The sequence below is a fragment of the Natator depressus genome, chromosome 4, assembly GCF_965152275.1.
Source record: "Natator depressus isolate rNatDep1 chromosome 4, rNatDep2.hap1, whole genome shotgun sequence".
Lineage (NCBI taxonomy): Eukaryota > Metazoa > Chordata > Testudines > Cheloniidae > Natator > Natator depressus.
Genome location: NC_134237.1, coordinates 140,383,683 through 140,400,916, shown reverse-complemented (window position 1 = coordinate 140,400,916; position 17,234 = coordinate 140,383,683). Strand labels below are relative to the sequence as shown.

General features: G+C 58.8%; 1 long non-coding RNA gene across 2 annotated transcripts in view; it reads right to left on the bottom strand.

The window, feature by feature from the left end:
- Positions 1-17,234, bottom strand: part of LOC141986947 (uncharacterized) — a 32,078-nt gene that overhangs the window by 14,107 nt on the left and 737 nt on the right. For both annotated transcript variants that reach the window (XR_012639403.1, XR_012639404.1), the window contains exon 2: positions 14,938-15,056. This is a non-coding gene — a long non-coding RNA (uncharacterized LOC141986947). The remainder of the gene's footprint in view (positions 1-14,937; positions 15,057-17,234) is intronic.

Genomic DNA, 17,234 nt, shown 5'->3' with positions numbered 1-17,234 from the left:
TGAGTGGGACCAGCCCAGGAGGGGGGTTCTCCCAGCAGAGCAGGGTCAGGCTGGCTCCCCGAGGCGAGGAGCGGAGGGACCTCGTGGATCACCGGTCCGGATAACACCAGAGGGGACCGTCGCACCTTCCCGCAGCCGAGCCCGTCCTGGGAGCTCCTGGTCCCAGTGGGGAGCTGAGGGGAGGGGGCCAGATGGGGTAAACCGAGGGTGACCGGATGCCCCGGTTGTATAGGGACAGTCCTGACATTTTATCTTATATCGGTGCCCCACCCCCGCCCTGATCTTTCACACGTGCTGCCTGGTCACCCGAAGCAAACCAGGCACCACCGCTGATTCATTGATTTTCATAGGGAATATTTGATATGGGACTCCCAGCCGGGCACGGCCACCAGCCACTCAGCCCAGGGGAGCCGTTCCCTGGCCCAGCCTGCCTGCCCCCCCAGCTCAGCCTGGGGGAGCCGTTCCCTGGCCCACCCAGTCCCCCCACCCCCCCCCAGCTCAGCCTGGGGGAGCCGTTCCCTGGCCCAACCCCCCCCCCCCAGCTCAGCCTGGGGGAGCCGTTCCCTGGCCCACCCAGTCCCCCCACCGCCCCCAGCTCAGCCTGGGGGAGCCATTCCCTGGCCCAACCCCGCCCCCCCCAGCTCAGCCTGGGGGAGCCGTTCCCTGGCCCAGCCAGTTCCCCCACCGCCCCAGCTCAGCCTGGGGGACATGTTCCCTGGCCTAGAGACCGCCCCCCTCCCATTTCATGGCCCAGCTCAGCCTCGGTGCAGTTCCTGTCAGCTTGGCTCACCCTTGTCTTTGCCCCCCCACCCCGCGAAATCAAGACTGCCCTGGCTATAGCTCCCTGTGTTCGAGCCCGTGTCCCATAGAGACGTGAAAGCTGGTGACTGCACACAACACGCCTAGGCCACCACATCCCCTTCGCTCTGCAGCCCCCCTCCCCCGGTGCCCCCCCGCCTTCCCTCCCGCCCCACCGCCAGCTCCCCTCGCTCGCCCGGCGTCCGCGGGCCCCCAGGGAGCCCACTGGCCGCTTGGCCTTGGGGAGCAGGGGCCCAGGACCAGGGTGGGGGGCACGCCACCGGCTGGGTCTCTCAGGAGCCTCCAGCTGCGAGGCAGACAGGCCCTTGCTGAATGATTTACGCACGGGAGGGGCAGGCAGGCTGGAGCTCAGCGCCTGGGACAGGCCTGACTGGCATGTTAATGGGGAGACAAAGGAAGGATCCAGGGGAGGGGGGCTCCGGAGCAACCCCCCCTTCCCCGAGCCTGCCAGGAGCAGATGCAAACAAGGCGTCTGTGCTGGGGCAGAGGCAGGAAACAGCACAGTCGGGGCGGGGGCCAGCAGTCGCAGAACCTGAGCTCAGCCAGCGAGCACCCAGCCCCGAGCAGGGCGCGACACAGGGGGCCCGGGGACCCAGTCCCTGCAGCATGCGAGACACGGAGGGGCCCTGGCTCCCCCTGGGCTGTGTGTGGGGGGCTGCCGGGCATTTCTGCTGCAACACAGCGTGGGGGGCCAAGGGAGGACGTAATGCAACAGGATCCAGCCACCGACAGCGTCCCGGCTGGCGCTGTGCCCTGGCAGCCGGACCAGACCCTGCACCGCCTCCTCTGGGGCCCTCGGCCCTGCCCAGGGCTAAAGGGAATCGCCACGCACTGCCGGCAGGATAGGGCCTACGGCACACAGCTGGGCAGCTAGCAGAGGGCAGCGGTGGCATGTGCACCCCCACGCAGATGGCAGGGGGCACAGAGCTGTCTGAGAGATCGGCAGCCCTCGTCTCACTGCGCTCCCTTTGCTGGCACCCCACTTTCCAAATGGGGCGCAAAGCTTCACTGGGACACAGGGAAACCTCATGGTCCCCATTGCCCAGAGGGGAAACAGCCCAGAGCCTGGCTGAGCTCACACAACTAGACAGGAGCAGAGCAGGGAATGAGAACCCAGGAGTCCTGACTCCCAGTCCCCCTTCCCCAGCCCAGGAGTGGGGACTCCCAGCCCTGCTCTACCCAGAGCCCAGGCTCCCCTCCCAGGTTGCCACAGGGCCAGCGCTAGGGGATGTTTCCTGTGACAGCTGGGTGGGGAGAGCGTAGGGCCAGCGAGGGGCTGGGACAAGGCACCCCCTGTCTGGGGCTCAAGTTAACTGTCTGCGGGGGAGGGCAGGCCATGCAGCTTGGTGCTGGGAACAGGAGGGGCAGCTGGGAAGGAGAGAGGGATGGGGCAAGAGCTGAAATTTGCTGAATAAAGAATCCCGCTTAACTGTCCTCTGCTGCTAAGTTCAGCCCAGCCTGGAAGCGAGGGGCTGGACCCTGGGCCGGCCCCTGGGTGTGGATGCTGGTTAGGGTTGCCAACCCTCCCGGTTTCACCAGGAGTCCCCCGGAATGAGGCCCTATCTCCCAGAGGCTACTGAAGCCATACTGGGAGATTTTTAGGCACTAAAAGTCCGGTGGCGCAGCGGGGCTAAGGCAGGCTCCCTGCCTGCCTTGGCCCCGCGCCGCTACTGGAAGCAGCCAGCGTCCCTGTCATAAATACCAAGGGAAGGGTAAGCACCTTTAAAATCCCTCCTGGCCAGAGGAAAAACCCTTTCACCTGTAAAGGCTTAAGAAGCTAGGATACCCTCGCTGGCACCTGACCAAAATGACCAATGAGGAGACAAGATACTTTGAAAAACTGGGGGGAGGGAGAAACAAAGCCTCTCTCTCTGTCTGTGTGATGCTTTTGCCGGGGACAGAACAGGAATGGAGTCTGAGAACTTAGTAAGTAATCTAGCTAGAGATGCGTTAGATTCTGATTCCTTTAAATGGCTGAGAAAATAAGCTGTGCTGAATGGAATGTAGATTCCTGTTTTTGTGTCTTTTTGTTACTTAAGGTTTTGCCGAGAGGGATTCTCTGTGTTTTGAATCTGATTACCCTGTAAGGTATTTACCATCCTGACTTTACAGAGGTGATTCTGTTACTTTTTCTTCAATTAAAATTCTTCTTTTAAGAACCTGAATGCTTTTTCATTATTCTAAGATCCAAGGGTTTGGGTCTGTGGTCACCTATGCAAATTGGTGAGGATTTTTAGCAAACCTTCCCCAGGAAAGGGGGTGTAAGACGTTTCCAAACAGATTCTTTCCCAGTAACCTGTGTTAGACGTTTGGTGGTGGCAGCGATAAAATCCAAGGGCAAAAGGTAAAATAGTTTGTACGTTGGGGAAGTTTTAACCTAAGCTGGTAAGAATAAGCTTAGGAGGTTTTCATGCAGGTCCCCACATCTTACCCTAGAGTTCAGAGTGGGGAAGGAACCTTGACAGTCCCTATGCCCGTGGGGAGGCAGAGGGTCTCCACATGTTGTCGCTGCCCTGAGCACCAACTCCGCAGCTCCCATTGGCCAGGAACTGCGGCCAATGGGATCTGTGGAGTTGGTGCTCAGCTGCTCAGGGCATGGGCAGCATACAGAAATCCCCTCCCCCCCGCCCCGCAGGGACATGCTGGCCGCTTCCAGGAGTGGCACGGGGCCTGGACAGGCAGGGAGTCAGTCAGCGGTGCAGCAAGGCTATGGCAGTGAGCCACCCCAAACCTCCTGACCAGAGTCTGCACCCTCTCCTGCATCCCAAACCCCTGCCCCAACCCTGAGCCCCCTCCTGCACTCAAACTCCCCCCCAGAGACTGCACCCCACAGTCCCTCCAGCACCCCAACTCCCTATCCCAGTCCGGAGCCCCCTCCAGAACCCAAACTCCCTCCCAGAGCTTGCACCCTGAACCCCAACCCCCTGCCCCAGGTTCAGCCTGGTGTCCCCTCCCACACCCCAAACTCCTTGACTCCAGCCTGGTGAAAGTGAGTGAGGGTGGGGGAGAGTGAGTGACAGAGGGAGGGGGGCTGGAGTGATTGCGGGGGCCTTGGGGCAGGGGCAGGGCCTCGGAGAAAGGGTGGGGCAAGGGTGTTTGGGTTTGTGTGATTAGACAGTTGGCAACCCTAATGCTGGGCTGGGCCCTGGGTGTGTACACTGGGCTTGGGCCTAATTCACGGATCCCAAGGCTAGAAGGGAGCAGGGTTGCCAGGCATCAGGTTTTCGATCAGAGTGCCCTGTCGAAAAGGGACCCTCGTGGCTCCGGTCAGCAATGCTGACCGGGCCGTTAAAAGTCCGGTCGGTGGTGCAGAGGGGCCCTGGGGCTAAGGCAGGCTCCCTACCTGCCCTACCTCCGCGTGGCTCCCGAAGCAGCTGCCAGGTCCCTGCAGCCCCCAGATGCATGAGCGGCCAGGGAGGCTCCGTGCGCTGCCCCCACCCTGAGGACCAGCTCCGCAGCTCCTATTGGCTGGGAACTGTGACCAGTGGGAGCTGCGGGGGCGGCGCCTGCAGGCGCGAGGGCAGCGCACAGAGCTTCCCTGGCCGCCCATGTGTCTAGGGGCTGCAGGGACCTGGCAGCCGCTTCCCGGGAGCCATGGTAAATGCCGCCGGGACCCCGCACTCTGAACCCTCTCCTGCACCCCAACCCACTGCCCCAGCTCAGAATCCCCTACCACACCCAAACTCCCTCCCGGAGCCTGCACCCCCCAACACCCCAACCCAAGCCCCCTCCTTCACCCCAAAACCCTAATCCCCAGCCGGATCCCAGAGCCTGCACCCCCAGTCGGAGTCCTCATCCCCTGCTGCACCAAAACCCCCTTCCCCAGCCCAGAGCCCTCTCCTGCACCCCAAACTCCTCATCCCTGGTCCCATCCCGGAGTCCACACCCCCAGCAGGAGCCCTCACCCCCCTCCCACACCTCAACCCCCTCCCCCAGCCCAGGGAAAGTGTGAGGGTGAGGGAGAGCAAGCGATGGAGGCAGGGGGGGATGGAGCAAGCAGGGGTGGGGCCTCAGGGGGCAGGGCGCGGCAGGGGACGGGGTAGGGATGTTCGCTTTTGTGCGATTAGAAAGTTGACAACTCTAGAAGGGAGCATGGTGAACATCTAGTCTGACCTGGCTAACACAGGCCACCGGGCTTCTCTGACTTAGTACCTGTGTGAACTAGAGCAGATCTCTTAGACGAACAGCCAGTCTTGATTTCAAACTGAGCAGGGATGGCGAATCCCCCACACCCCTGGGTGAATTGTTCCAATGGTTCATTACTCTGCACCTTATTTCCAGTCTACCTTTGTCTAATGTCAACTTCCAGCCTTTGGATAACGTTCAACCTTCCTCTGCGAGACGGAAGAACCCTCTACTATCAAATTTCTGTTCCCCAGGTAGGTACTTACAGATTGTGATCAAGTTACCCCTTAACCTTCCCCTTAACCAAACAGATGGAGCTCCCTGCATATTTCACTACAGGGCAGGTTTTCCAATCCTGTGATCATTCTCCTGGCTCTTCTCTGACTCTTATCCAATTTATCAACATTCTTCTTGAGTTGTGGGCACCAGAACTGGATGCTGTGTTCCAGCAGTGCTCGCACCAGCACCAAATACTGAGGTAATATTAGCATCCCTATGGCAGAGTGCAAGGGGCTCTCTGGTGTCAAGCAGAGAGTCAGTGTACCCCAACTCACTAGTGTTATAATCTGTATCCAAAAGGTGTCATAGAATCATAGAAGATTAGGGTTGGAAGGGACCTCAGGAGGTCATCTCGTCCAACTCCCTGCTCAAAGCAGGACCAACCCCAACTAAATCATCCCAGCCAAGGCTTTATCAAGCTGGACCTTAAAAACATCTAAGGATGAAGATTCCACCACCTCCCTAGGGAACCCATTCCAGTGCTTCACCACCCTCTTAGTGAAATAGTGTTTCCTAATATCCAAACAAAACTCCCCCACTGCAACTTGAGACCATTGCTCCTTGTTCTGTCATCTGCCCCCATTGAGAACAGCCGAGCTCCATCCTCTTTGGAACCCCCCTGCAGGAGTTGAAGGCTGCTATCAAATCCCCCCTCCCTCTTCTCTTCAGCAGACTAAGTAACCCCAGTTCCCTCAGCCGCTCCTCATAAGTCATGTGCCCCAGACCCCAGATCATTTTCGTTGCCCTCCTCTGGACTGTCTCCAATTTGTCCACATCCTTTCTCTAGTGGGGAGCCCAAAACGGGACACAATACTCCAGATGTGGCCTCACCAGTGCTGAATAGAGGAGAATAATCACTTCCCTCAATCTGCTGGCAGTGCTCCTACTAATGCAGCCCAATATGCCATTGGCCTTCTTGGCAACAAGGGCACACGGTTGACTCATATCCAGCTTCTCATCCACTTTAACCCCCAGGTCCTTTGCTGCAGAACTGCCACTTAGTCAGTCGGTCCTCAGTCTGTAGCGGTGCATGGGATTCTTCCTTCCTAGTCTAGGACTTTGCACTTGTCCTTCTTGAACCTCATCAGATTTCTTTTGACCCAATCCTCCAATTTGTCTAGGTCACTCTGGACCCTATCCCTACCCTCCAGTGTATCTACCTCTCCTCCCAGTTTAGTGTTATCCGCGAACTTGCTGAGGGTGCAATCTATCCCATCATCCAGATCATTAATGAAGATGTTGAACAAAACCGGCCCCAGGACCGACCCTTGGGGCACTCCGCTTGATACCGGCTGCCAGCCAGATATCAAGCCATTGATCACTACCCGTTGAGACCGACAATCTAGCCAGCTTTCTATCCACATTATAGTCCATTCATCCAATCCGTACTTTTTTAACTTGCTGTCAAGAATACTGTGGGAGACCGTATCTGAAGCTTTGCTGAAGTCAAGATAGATCACATCCACCACTTTCCCCATATCCACAGAGCCCATTATTTCATCACAGAAGGCAACCAGGTTGGTCAGCCATGACTTGCCCTTGGTGAATCCATGTTGATTGTGTCATGGGATATGTCATCGGAGAGCTAGTAACTCACTGCACAGTAATATGCTTGTGTGATGATGTACAGTCAACCCACAAAGTATCTTGCAAATGTGCTGAAATTACAACAAAACTGTTTAAACCAGGCAGGCCAGGGGCTGCTGACGGATGGGTTGTCTCCAGACAACAGAAAAAGGCCTGGCCAGCCCCTCAAACTAGGTGTGGCCAAAATCCCTGGGCTATTCATTTGTAAGGGAGGTTGCAGGAAGAAATCATTTGCATTGTAAAAATCACCAGCAGGGAGAAAACTGCTACCCCACGCAGCCTGGCATCCACACCCAGCAGGGAAAAGGAACTGTACCTGAGGATTCATTTCAGAAGTACTATTCGAAGGTTTACTGGACTATAACGAGGGAGAGCGAACTGCTACATTACCCTTCCTTCACCCGTGGAGACAAGGAAAAGCAGCGCCCTCGGGGGGATCCTGACCAAGAGCTAGTCAGCTGTTGCTGGGAAAGGAAGAATTGGAGCCGGGACATTGGATGGGGAGGGCTCTCAGTTACTACAGAGGATTCTTGCCCAGGTGTCTGGCTGGTGGGTCTTGTCCACATGCTCAGGGTCTAACTGGTCGCCACAGTTGGGGTCGGGATGGAATTTCCTCCTCCCCCTCCCCACCCAGGTCAGATTGGCAGAGATGCTGGGGGTTTTTTTCACCTTCCTCCCGCAGCATGGGGCACGGGTCACTTGCAGGTTTAAATTAAGGTAAATGGTGGATTCTCTGTAACTCGAAGTCTTTAACTCATGATTTGAGGATGTCAGGGACTTGGCCAGAGCTTAGGGGTCTGTTACAGGAGTGGGTGGGCAAAGCCAGGTTTGGGCTGGCAGAGCCCTGAGGAGGGTGCTGTCGCATCAGGGAGTCCTCACACAGCATAGGTGCAGCAAAGCTCCCCCTTGCTGAGGCTGAGGGTTAGCATGGTGTCTCCCAGCTCTGGGTTTCCCCCGCAGCAGTCACACGTATACCCTCCCTACTCCTACGGAGCATCCCTGTTTATGCAGCCTTTTTGGCTCGTGTTCAGCTGATTATCCATAAGGCCCTGAGTCTCTCATGGAGGTCATGGATTCCATGACTTTCCAGGACCTCTGTGACTTCTGCAGCAGCCACTGTGGCTGGCCCGGGAGCTGCCCGAGCTGCTCAGGCAACCCCTGGGCCAGCTGCACTGGCCACTGCTGGGGCAGTCTTGGGCCGCCATGCTCCCTGCTCCCACCAGCAGCAGTGGGCGGTCCCAGGCTGCCACCCCCGCCCCTCCCCGCACCAGCAGGGGTCCTGGGCTGCATGCTGCTCCCCACCCCCGAGCACCCACGGCATCCCCGAGCTGCCCCCACCCCCCAGAGCACCCGCAGCATCCCCGGGCCGCTCCCTGCCTGAGAGCACCTGGGGTATATAGTACAAGTCATAGACAGGTCACGGGCCATGAATTTTTGTTTACTGCCCATGACCTGTCCATGACTTTTACTAAAAATACCCTCAACTAAAACGTAGCCTTAATTATCCCCCACGACCCCCAAGTCTTTTTCAGTCATTGCTTCCCAGGATAGAGCCCCCATAAGCACGGCTACATTCTCCGTTCCTACATTTAGCTGTATTAAAATGCATATTATACTTTATTGTTTGCTTGTGCCCAGTTTCCCAAGCAATCCAGATCGCTCTGGATGAGTGAGCTGCCTTCTTCATTCGTTCCCACTCCCCCAATCTCTGTGTTATCTGCAAATTTTACCAGCGATGGTTTTACATTTTCTTCCAGGTCGTTAAGAAAAATGTAGAAAAGCTTGGGGCCAAGAACCGATCCCTGCAGGAGCTCACTAGAAACACACCCGGTCGATGATCATTCCCCATTCACAGTTCACGTGGCATTAAGCCAGCTACTGTGCGCTGTGCGAATCCAGTATCTTGCTAGTTTTTTAATACAAATGTTGTGTGGTGCCAAGTGAACCCCCTAACAGAACCCTAAACATGATATCACCCTTTAGCAACCAACTCTACAATCTCATCAGAGAGAAATATCAGATTAGTGTGACAGGATCGATTTTCCACAAATCCATGTGGACTGGCATTACTTATATTACTGTCACGGAGTGTGGGGGAGTCCAGGCCCTGCACCCCTCTTCCTGGGATTCACTGAGACTCTCAGCCAGCCAGTAAAACAGAAGGAATAGGAACACAGCATAAAACAGAGCTTGTGGGTACACCCAGGACCCCTCAGTCAAGTCCTTCTGGGGGAGCAGGGAGCTCAGACCCCAGCCCTGGGGTTCCCTGTGTTCCTCCACCCAGCCCCAAACTGAAACTAAACCCACCGAGCAGGTTCCCTGCTGCAGCCTCCGTCCACATTCCCGGGCAGAGGTGTTACCTCCCCCTCCCCCTCCTGGCTCAGGTGACAGGCTCTCAGGTCTCCCGTCCCCAGGGCACATTCCCAGGTCAACACTCCCCCCTCCCTGCTGCGTCACATCGTCACATCTCTCCCCCCTTCGAGACTGAACTGAGCGGGGTCACTGTGACCAGTGACCTGGGGAAGTTCGGGGCCCCCTCTCCGGGACAGCGCATCCGCTATCAGGTTGGCACTTCCCTTCACGTGGACCACGTCCATGTCGTAATCCTGCAGGAGCAGGCTCCACCTCAGGAGCTTGGCGTTGGCTCCTTTCATCTGGTGCAGCCAGGTCAGGGGAGAGTGGTCGGTGTAGACGGTGAAGTGTCGCCCGAAGAGATAGGGCTCTAGTTTCTTGAGGGCCCACACCATGGCCAGGCACTCCTTCTCGATGGCCGCGTAGTGTTGCTCCCGGGGTAGCAACTTCTTGCTCAGGTACACGATGGGGTGTCTCTCCCCCTTTTCATCCTCCTGCATTAACACCGCCCCCAGTCCCGTGTCGGAGGCGTCGGTGAACACCACAAAGGGCTTGTCAAAGTCTGGGTTTGCTAGAACTGGGCCACTGACCAGAGCCTCCTTCAGCGCCCGGAAAGCCTCCTGGCACTGCTCGGTCCAGACCACCTTGTCTGGCTTCCCCTTCTTGCATAGCTCAATGATGGGGGTGGCTATGGCGCTAAAGTGGGGCACAAATCTTTGGTAGTATCCTGCCATCCCAAAAAAGGCTTGGACCTGCTTTTTGGTGTGGGGAGCGGGCCAGTCTCTGATCACCTCCACCTTGGCTGGTTCCGGCTTTAGGCGGCCGCTCCCCACCCGATGGCCCAGGTAAGATACCTCAGCCATCTCCACCTTGCACTTCTCCGCTTTTACAGTCAGCCCAGCCCCCTGGAGTCGGTCCAGCACTTGTCTAACCTGGGACACGTGGTCCTCCCAGGTCTGGCTAAAGACACAGATGTCATCAATATACGCCACGGCAAAACTCTCCATCCCCCTCAGGAGCTGGTCCACCAGGCGCTGGAAGGTGGCCGGCGCTCCCTTGAGGCCGAAAGGCAGGGTCAGGAACTCATAGAGCCCCAGAGGGGTGATAAAGGCCGATTTCAGCCGGGCATCTGCATCCCACGGCACTTGCCAGTAGCCCTTTGTAAGGTCCATGGTGGTAAGGTACCGAGCTCCTCCCAGCTTGTCTAGGAGCTCGTCCGGCCTGGGCATGGGGTAGGCATCAGATACAGTGATGGCATTGAGCTTCCGATAGTCCACACAGAACCGGACCGACCCATCATTTTGGGGACCAGCACCACCGGCGAGGCCCAAGGGCTGGCCGATGGCTGGATCACCCCCAAAGCCAGCATGTCCCGGACCTCTCTTTCCAGGTCCTGAGCAGTTTTCCCTGTGACTCGGAAAGGGGAGCATCTTATCGGCGGGTGCGACCCTGTCTGCACCCGGTGGACGGTCAGATTAGTGCGTCCAGGCTGGTTGGAAAACAGCTGTTGGTACGGAAGCAGCACCCCCTTGACCTCAGCTTGCTGGGCAGGGGTGAGCTGATCCGAGAGGGGGATTGTTTCCAGGGGGGAACCAGCTCTGGTCCCAGGGAATAGATCTACTAAAGGGTCATCTCCCTGCTCCTCCCACTGTCCACACACGGCCAACACCACATTCCCCCTGGCATAATATGGCTTCATCATATTCACATGGTACACCCGGTGGTGGTGGGCCCGGTTCGACAGCTCCACCACATAGTTTACCTCATTGAGCTGCTTGACGACCTTGAAAGGGCCCTCCCAGGCGGCCTGTAGTTTGTTCTTTCTCACGGGGATGAGAACCATCACCTGATACCCGGTGGCGTAGGCACGGGCCCGCGCCGTGCGGTCATACCAGACCTTCTGCTTCCTCTGGGCTCTGGCCAGATTCTCCCTGGCCAGGCCCATGAGTTCAGCCAGTCTCTCTCGGAAGGTCAGGACATACTCCACCACTGACTCTCCATCGGGAGTGGCCTTCCCCTCCCACTCGTCTCTCATCAAGTCCAGGGGGCCCCTCACCCTCCTTCCATATAACAGTTCGAAAGGCGAAAATCCGGTAGACTCCTGGGGCACCTCCCTGTACGCGAACAGCAGGTGAGGTAAGTACTTGTCCCAATCCTGCGGGTGCTGGTTCATAAAGGTTTTCAGCATCATCTTTAGCGTCCCGTTAAACCTCTCCACCAGCCCATTGGACTGGGGGTGATACGCTGAGGCCCAGTCATGCCGGACCCCACATTTCTCCCACAAGCACCGGAGCAGGGCCGACATGAAGTTGGAGCCTTGGTCTGTCAAGACTTCCCTGGGGAACCCCACTCAGCTGAAAATGGTCAGGAGCGCATCTGCCACGGTGTCTGCTTCAATGGAAGCTAAGGGCACTGCCTCGGGCTAGCGGGTGGCAAAATCTACCACCACCAGAATGTATTTCTTCCCCGACCGGGTCGTCCTGCTGAGAGGCCCCACGATGTCCACGGCCACCTTCTGGAAAGGCTCCTCTATGATGGGCAAAGGTCTCAAAGCCGCTTTCCCCTTGTCCCGGGCCTTCCCCACCCTCTGACAGGGGTCACAGGATCGGCAATACTGCCGGACGGTGGTAAAGACCCCGGGCCAGTAAAAGTTCTGTAGCAACCTCTGCCGGGTGCGCCGGATTCTCTGGTGCCCTGCGAGGGGGATGTCGTGGGCCAGGTACAGGAGCTTGCGGCGATACTTCTGGGGGCCACCAGCTGCCTCCTGATCCCACAGGACTCCCCTTCCCCTGGGGGAGCCCATTCTCGGTACAGGAACCCCTTCTCCCACAGGAACCTCTCCTGGCAGCCTCTCCTCATGGTCCGTCCCACACTGAGGTCGGCCAGGTCCCTGAGCTTCCGCAAGGAGGGATCTTTCCTCAACTCGGCCTGGAACTCAGCGGCTGGGGAAGGGATGGGGCCCGGTTCCCCCTCAGTGGTCAGGTCTGAGGCCTCAGCCTCTCTGAGCCGTGCCCCTCGGCGCTCCCTCCCCACCAGAGTAGGGTCTCGCGCCTCCGGTGTGGTACCCTCCCCAAGGTCAGGGCGCAGTGCCCCTCACCGGCTCTGGCTACGGGTCACAACCAGGGCGGTCTGGGGGTTGCTTGGCCAGTCCTCTAGGTCTCCCCCCATCAAAACTTCAGTGGGCAAATGGTGGTGTACCCCCACATCCTTGGGGCCCTCCTTGGCCCCCCATTTCAGGTGTACCCTTGCCACGGGCACCTTAAATGGGGTCCCGCCCACCCCCGTCAGGGTCAGGTAGGTGTTGGGCACCACCCGATCTGGGGCCACCACCTCGGGCCGGGCCAGCGTCACCTCCGCCCCCGTATCCCAGTATCCATTGACCTTCCTCCCATCCACCTCCAGGGGAACAAGGCACTCTCTCCGGAGGGACAACGCCGCGCCCACCCTGTAAACTGAGCACCCCGAGTCCGGAGCATCCGGCCCTCTGGCGGAGCTGGCCGGGGGTACTCTCCCCTCCTGAGCAGGTGGTAAACCGGTAGCCCCCCGTTCCTGGGTCGTCTGCCCCTCGTCCAGCTGAGTCCCTACCCTGTTAACCCTGGGTAGGTTGGGTCTGCTCAGTTTGTCCCTGAGCCCGGGGCACTGGGTCCGTACGTGGCCTCTCTGGCCACAGTGATAGCAGCTCAGGTCACGTTGGTCCCCTCGAGCGGGTCGGAGGGGCCCGACACCAGGCGTTCCCCTTTGGAGGGGGTTCTCCATATTTCCCCGTTGGGAGGTCCCATGGTGACTCTCTCTCTCTGCATCGGGGGGGCCTGTTCTTTTGGGACTCCTCCCGGCTACCCCCTGACTGACTGTTCACAAACTCGTCGGCCAGCTGCCCTGCATGCTGCGGGTTCTCGAGCTTTTTGTCCACCAGCCACAGCCTCAGGTCGGAAGGGCACTGTTCATACAGCTGCTCCAGTACGATCAGGTCCAGCAGGTCCTCTTTAGCTTGGGCCCCAGCTGTCCACTTGCGGGCACATCCCTGCATCCGGTTGACCAGTTGTAGGTAGGTGACCTCAGGCGTTTTACGCTGACTCCGGAACCTTCTCCGGTACATCTCGGGGGTCAGCCCAAACTCACGGAGCAGGGCCTGTTTGAACAGTTCATAGTCCCCTGCCTCCGCCCCTGTCATCCGGCTGTAGACCTCCACGGCTTTGGGGTCCAGTAAGGGGGTGAGGAACTGGAGCCTGTCTGCCGGGTCAACCCTGTGCATCTCGCAGGCATTCTCAAAGGCCGTCAGGAAGCTATCTATGTCCTCCCCCTCCTTCCGCTGGGCCAGGAGGCACTTGTCAAAGCTCCTTGCAGTCTTGGATCCCCCCGCACTCACCGCAGCCGGGGCCCCACTGCTCCTCAGCCTGGCCAGCCCCAGTTCATGCTGTCTTTGTTTCTCCTTCTCCTGACGCTCCTTCTCCTTCTCCTCCTGCTCATGTTGACGTTGTTTCTCCTCATGTTGACGTTGTTTTTCATGATCCTCCAGCTCCCTCATTTTCATCTCCCTCTCCCATTCCAGCCGCATCCGCTCCAGGGACGGGGAGCTCCGCCGGGAGGATCCCCTGCTGGCTGCTGGGGTCAGGGTGCCCTCAGTATTTGCTGGGCTTCCAACCCCTCCCCCAGGCCTAGGTAGGAAGGGTCTCGGGATGTCCTCAGCAGCAATCTGACCCCTCCCAGCCCGGTCAGGCCCCAGGGCCCATGCTGCGTCCATCGGGCGGCTTCCCTCAGGGACAGGGATCGGGTCATCCAAGCGATCCCTCTCCTCCAACTGGGCAATCAGCTGTTCCTTGGTGGACCTCCCGATGCGCAGCCCCCTCTGCCTGCACAGCTCCACCAGGTCGCTCTTAAGGCGTTTAGCGTACGTCTCCCTGCTGGCCACTCGCAGGCCGGGCAGCTTTCCACGGTTTCCAGGAAAAGCCCCTAGTGTGCCAGTCCTTCTTGAGGTCACCACCTCTTTGCCAGGGTCGAGCTGCAGACTCCTCCGCCCCTGGGACCGCTCGCTGCAATCCCCTGGGGGACCCTGTTACTGCAAAAGTCCTTCTCTCTGGTCACACACTCCCAGGGGTTAACCGCCCCCTGAAACCGTCTCTCTCTGAATCTTCAGCACACCTGGTCCCCGTCAATCCCCCTTCGTTTTACTGTTCCCCAGTCACTTACTGCAGGAAGCGCCGTTCACGGGGTGCAGTAGATCCCACCGCTAACACCAGTTGTCACGGAGTGTGGGGGAGTCCAGGCCCTGCACCCCTCTTCCTGGGATTCACTGAGACTCTCAGCCAGCCAGTAAAACCGAAGGTTTATTGGACAACAGGAACACAGTCCAAAACAGAGCTTGTGGGGACACCCAGGACCCCTCAGTCAAGTCCTTCTGGGGGAGCAGGGAGCTTAGACCCCACCCCTGGGGTTCCCTGTGTTCCTCCACCCAGCCCCAAACTGAAACTAAACCCCCCCCAGCCGGTTCCCTGCTGCAGCCTCCGTCCACATTCCTGGGGAGAGGTGTCACCTCCCCCTCCCCCTCCTGGCTCAGGTGACAGGCTCTCAGGTCTCCCGTCCCCAGGGCACAGTCCCAGGTCAACACTCCCCCCTCCCTGCTGCGTCACATCGTCACAATTACCCTCCTGAATTCTTTATTAATCGAGTTCCATACCAGCTGCTCCATTATCTTGCCCAGGATAGATATCAGACTGACAGGCCTCTAATTACCCAGATCATTCCCTTGACACTTTTAAAATATTGGTACAACTTTACCTTTCTTCCAGTACTTCCCCAGTGTTCCACGACATATTGAAAACCAGTATTAATGGCCCAGCCATCTCCTCAGCCAGCTCTTTTAAAACTCTTGGATGCAAGTTCTCCAGACCTGCTGACTTAAAAATATCCAACTTTAGTAGCTGCTGTTTAACATCCTCCTGAGATTAGTAGAATGGAAAGTGTGCAAACTGGGCAGGATTCCCTGAGTGTGTACGCTGGGTGGTGGCTTGAGTGAGTTCACATGGATGTGAACCGTGTGAATGTGTCCACATGTGTGTGTGTGTGAGCACATTTTCACATTTAACTCTAGTGCAGGCTCCTCTGCACCCCCACCTTGACCTGAAGCCACGCTCCCCATGCTCTGCTGGCTGGCTGCCCCACTACAAACGTCATAGTGTGAAGGGGCCCTGGGTCTGGGCTCCCAGCTCAGTAGGGGAGCAGCGTGTTCCAGTGCTCCTGTTCTATGCCTTTGCTGGGTCACTGCCCTTCAGTGCAGAGCTGGCTCATTGATCTGCATTGATCCCAGCCTCCAGAGAGCACCCAGCGCAGCCTGTGCAATCCCGCCTGGCCACCACCCAGAGGGGACAGCCAGGGGCTCCCGCAGGACACAGTCACCTTCCCCCCACAGCTTCCCTGCCAAGAGTAAGGTGCCAGAGGGGGCACAGGACCATATACCAGCTCTACCAGTCAGGGGTGGGACTCTGGATCAACTCCCTGCTCAGCTGGGCCAGGCCAGGTTGGTACATGGAGGGCGGCCTTCAGGGAAAAGCCAAGTGGTGTAGGGCGGCGGCAGATGCACGGCGGTGATCGGAGTCTCCGTGCGCCACGCGTCCTCAGGCGCACTGCAGGGCACCCGGAGCAGGAGGAAGAGGTTCCACACACACAGCGGTCAGCCCCTGCCCTGAGCTGACCATGGCACAGTAGGCGGGGTGGGGGGATTTGACCCGGAGTATCTCTGCCAGACCCCAGCACCACCCACTGAGATGGGCGAGGGGACAGATCTGGAGACAGCTTGTCCCAGGGCAGGGATGGCAGCTTCCCTTAGACAGAGGGAACCCCGCACCCTGGGGCCAGAAATGAGGAGTTCAGGGTGTGGGAGGGGGCTCCGGGCTGGGGCACATGTTGGGGCATGTGGGCAGGGTGAAGGCTCTGGCTGGGGGTGCAGGCTCTTGGGTGGGGCTGGGGATGAGGGGTTTGGGGTGCAAGAGGGGGCTCCAGGCTGGGATCAAGGGGTTCGGAGGGCAGGAGGGGAAATCAGGGCAGGGGATTGGGGCGCCAGGGGGCTCAGGGGTGCAGGATCCAGGCAGCGCTTACCAGAAGCATGTCCCTACTCCGGCTCCTATGTGGAGGCGCGGCCAGGAGGCTCTGCACATTGCCTCGTCCACAGGCACTGCCCCCGTAGCTCCCATTGGCCAGGAACCGTGGCCAATGGGAGCTGTGGACGGGGCAGCATGCAGAGCCACCTGGTCACGCCTCCGCATACTACGTAGGAGCCGAAGGGGGGTCATGCCGACTGCTTCCCAGAAACCGCGCAGAGCAGGGTAAGCTCCTGCCCCCACTCCCTGGCAGGAGCTCAAGGGCTGGATTAAAAGGTCTGATGGGCTGGATGTGGCCCACGGGCCGTAGTTTGCCCACCCCTGCATCAGCGTTAAGAGCCAGCAACTCGCAACCTGAGCTAGCCCAGCCAGGGAGGCGCTGCTGGGAGCCCCAGAAGCCCTTTGTCTGCAAACCCCCCTCAGAGCAACCCCTGCTCCTGGCTCCACATGCAACCTCCAGGCCAGCCGGCACCTCGCCTGATCTCAGAGGAGCCAGAACCGGCTACGGCGCAGACAGGCCAGGCCCCAGCCCGCAGAGGCCTGAGCTGCTCTCCCCCTAGCATCCTGTCCCCCCAGAAAGCCCCACAGGGCGGAGCCCTGAGAGAAAGGTCCCCGGCCCAATGGGGAGATACAGAGAAATGGCTTCAGGCTCCCAGGTCGCCACAGGGAAGATTAAAATCTAAGCCAAACCTTGCAGCATCCTCCCCCCTCTCCCCTCTGCCTAGGAACTGTCCTGTTGTACCCACTCCTGCAGCCCCACTGAGTGCCGTATCTCCTTCCTTCTCCGCCCCACATGTCTCCCTATGCAATTGCTACAGGCCTTGGACCCTTTAACAGAGAATGGGGGTATCCAGAATGCCTCCCCCCGCCTCCTCGGCTTCCTGCAGAGATCCTGCCTCCCTCTCTGTCTCCGGTACGGGGGGGACTTGGTGCCCTGGGTCCCTGAGCTCCCAGTATTCTCGTGTGGAGCTGCCCCTC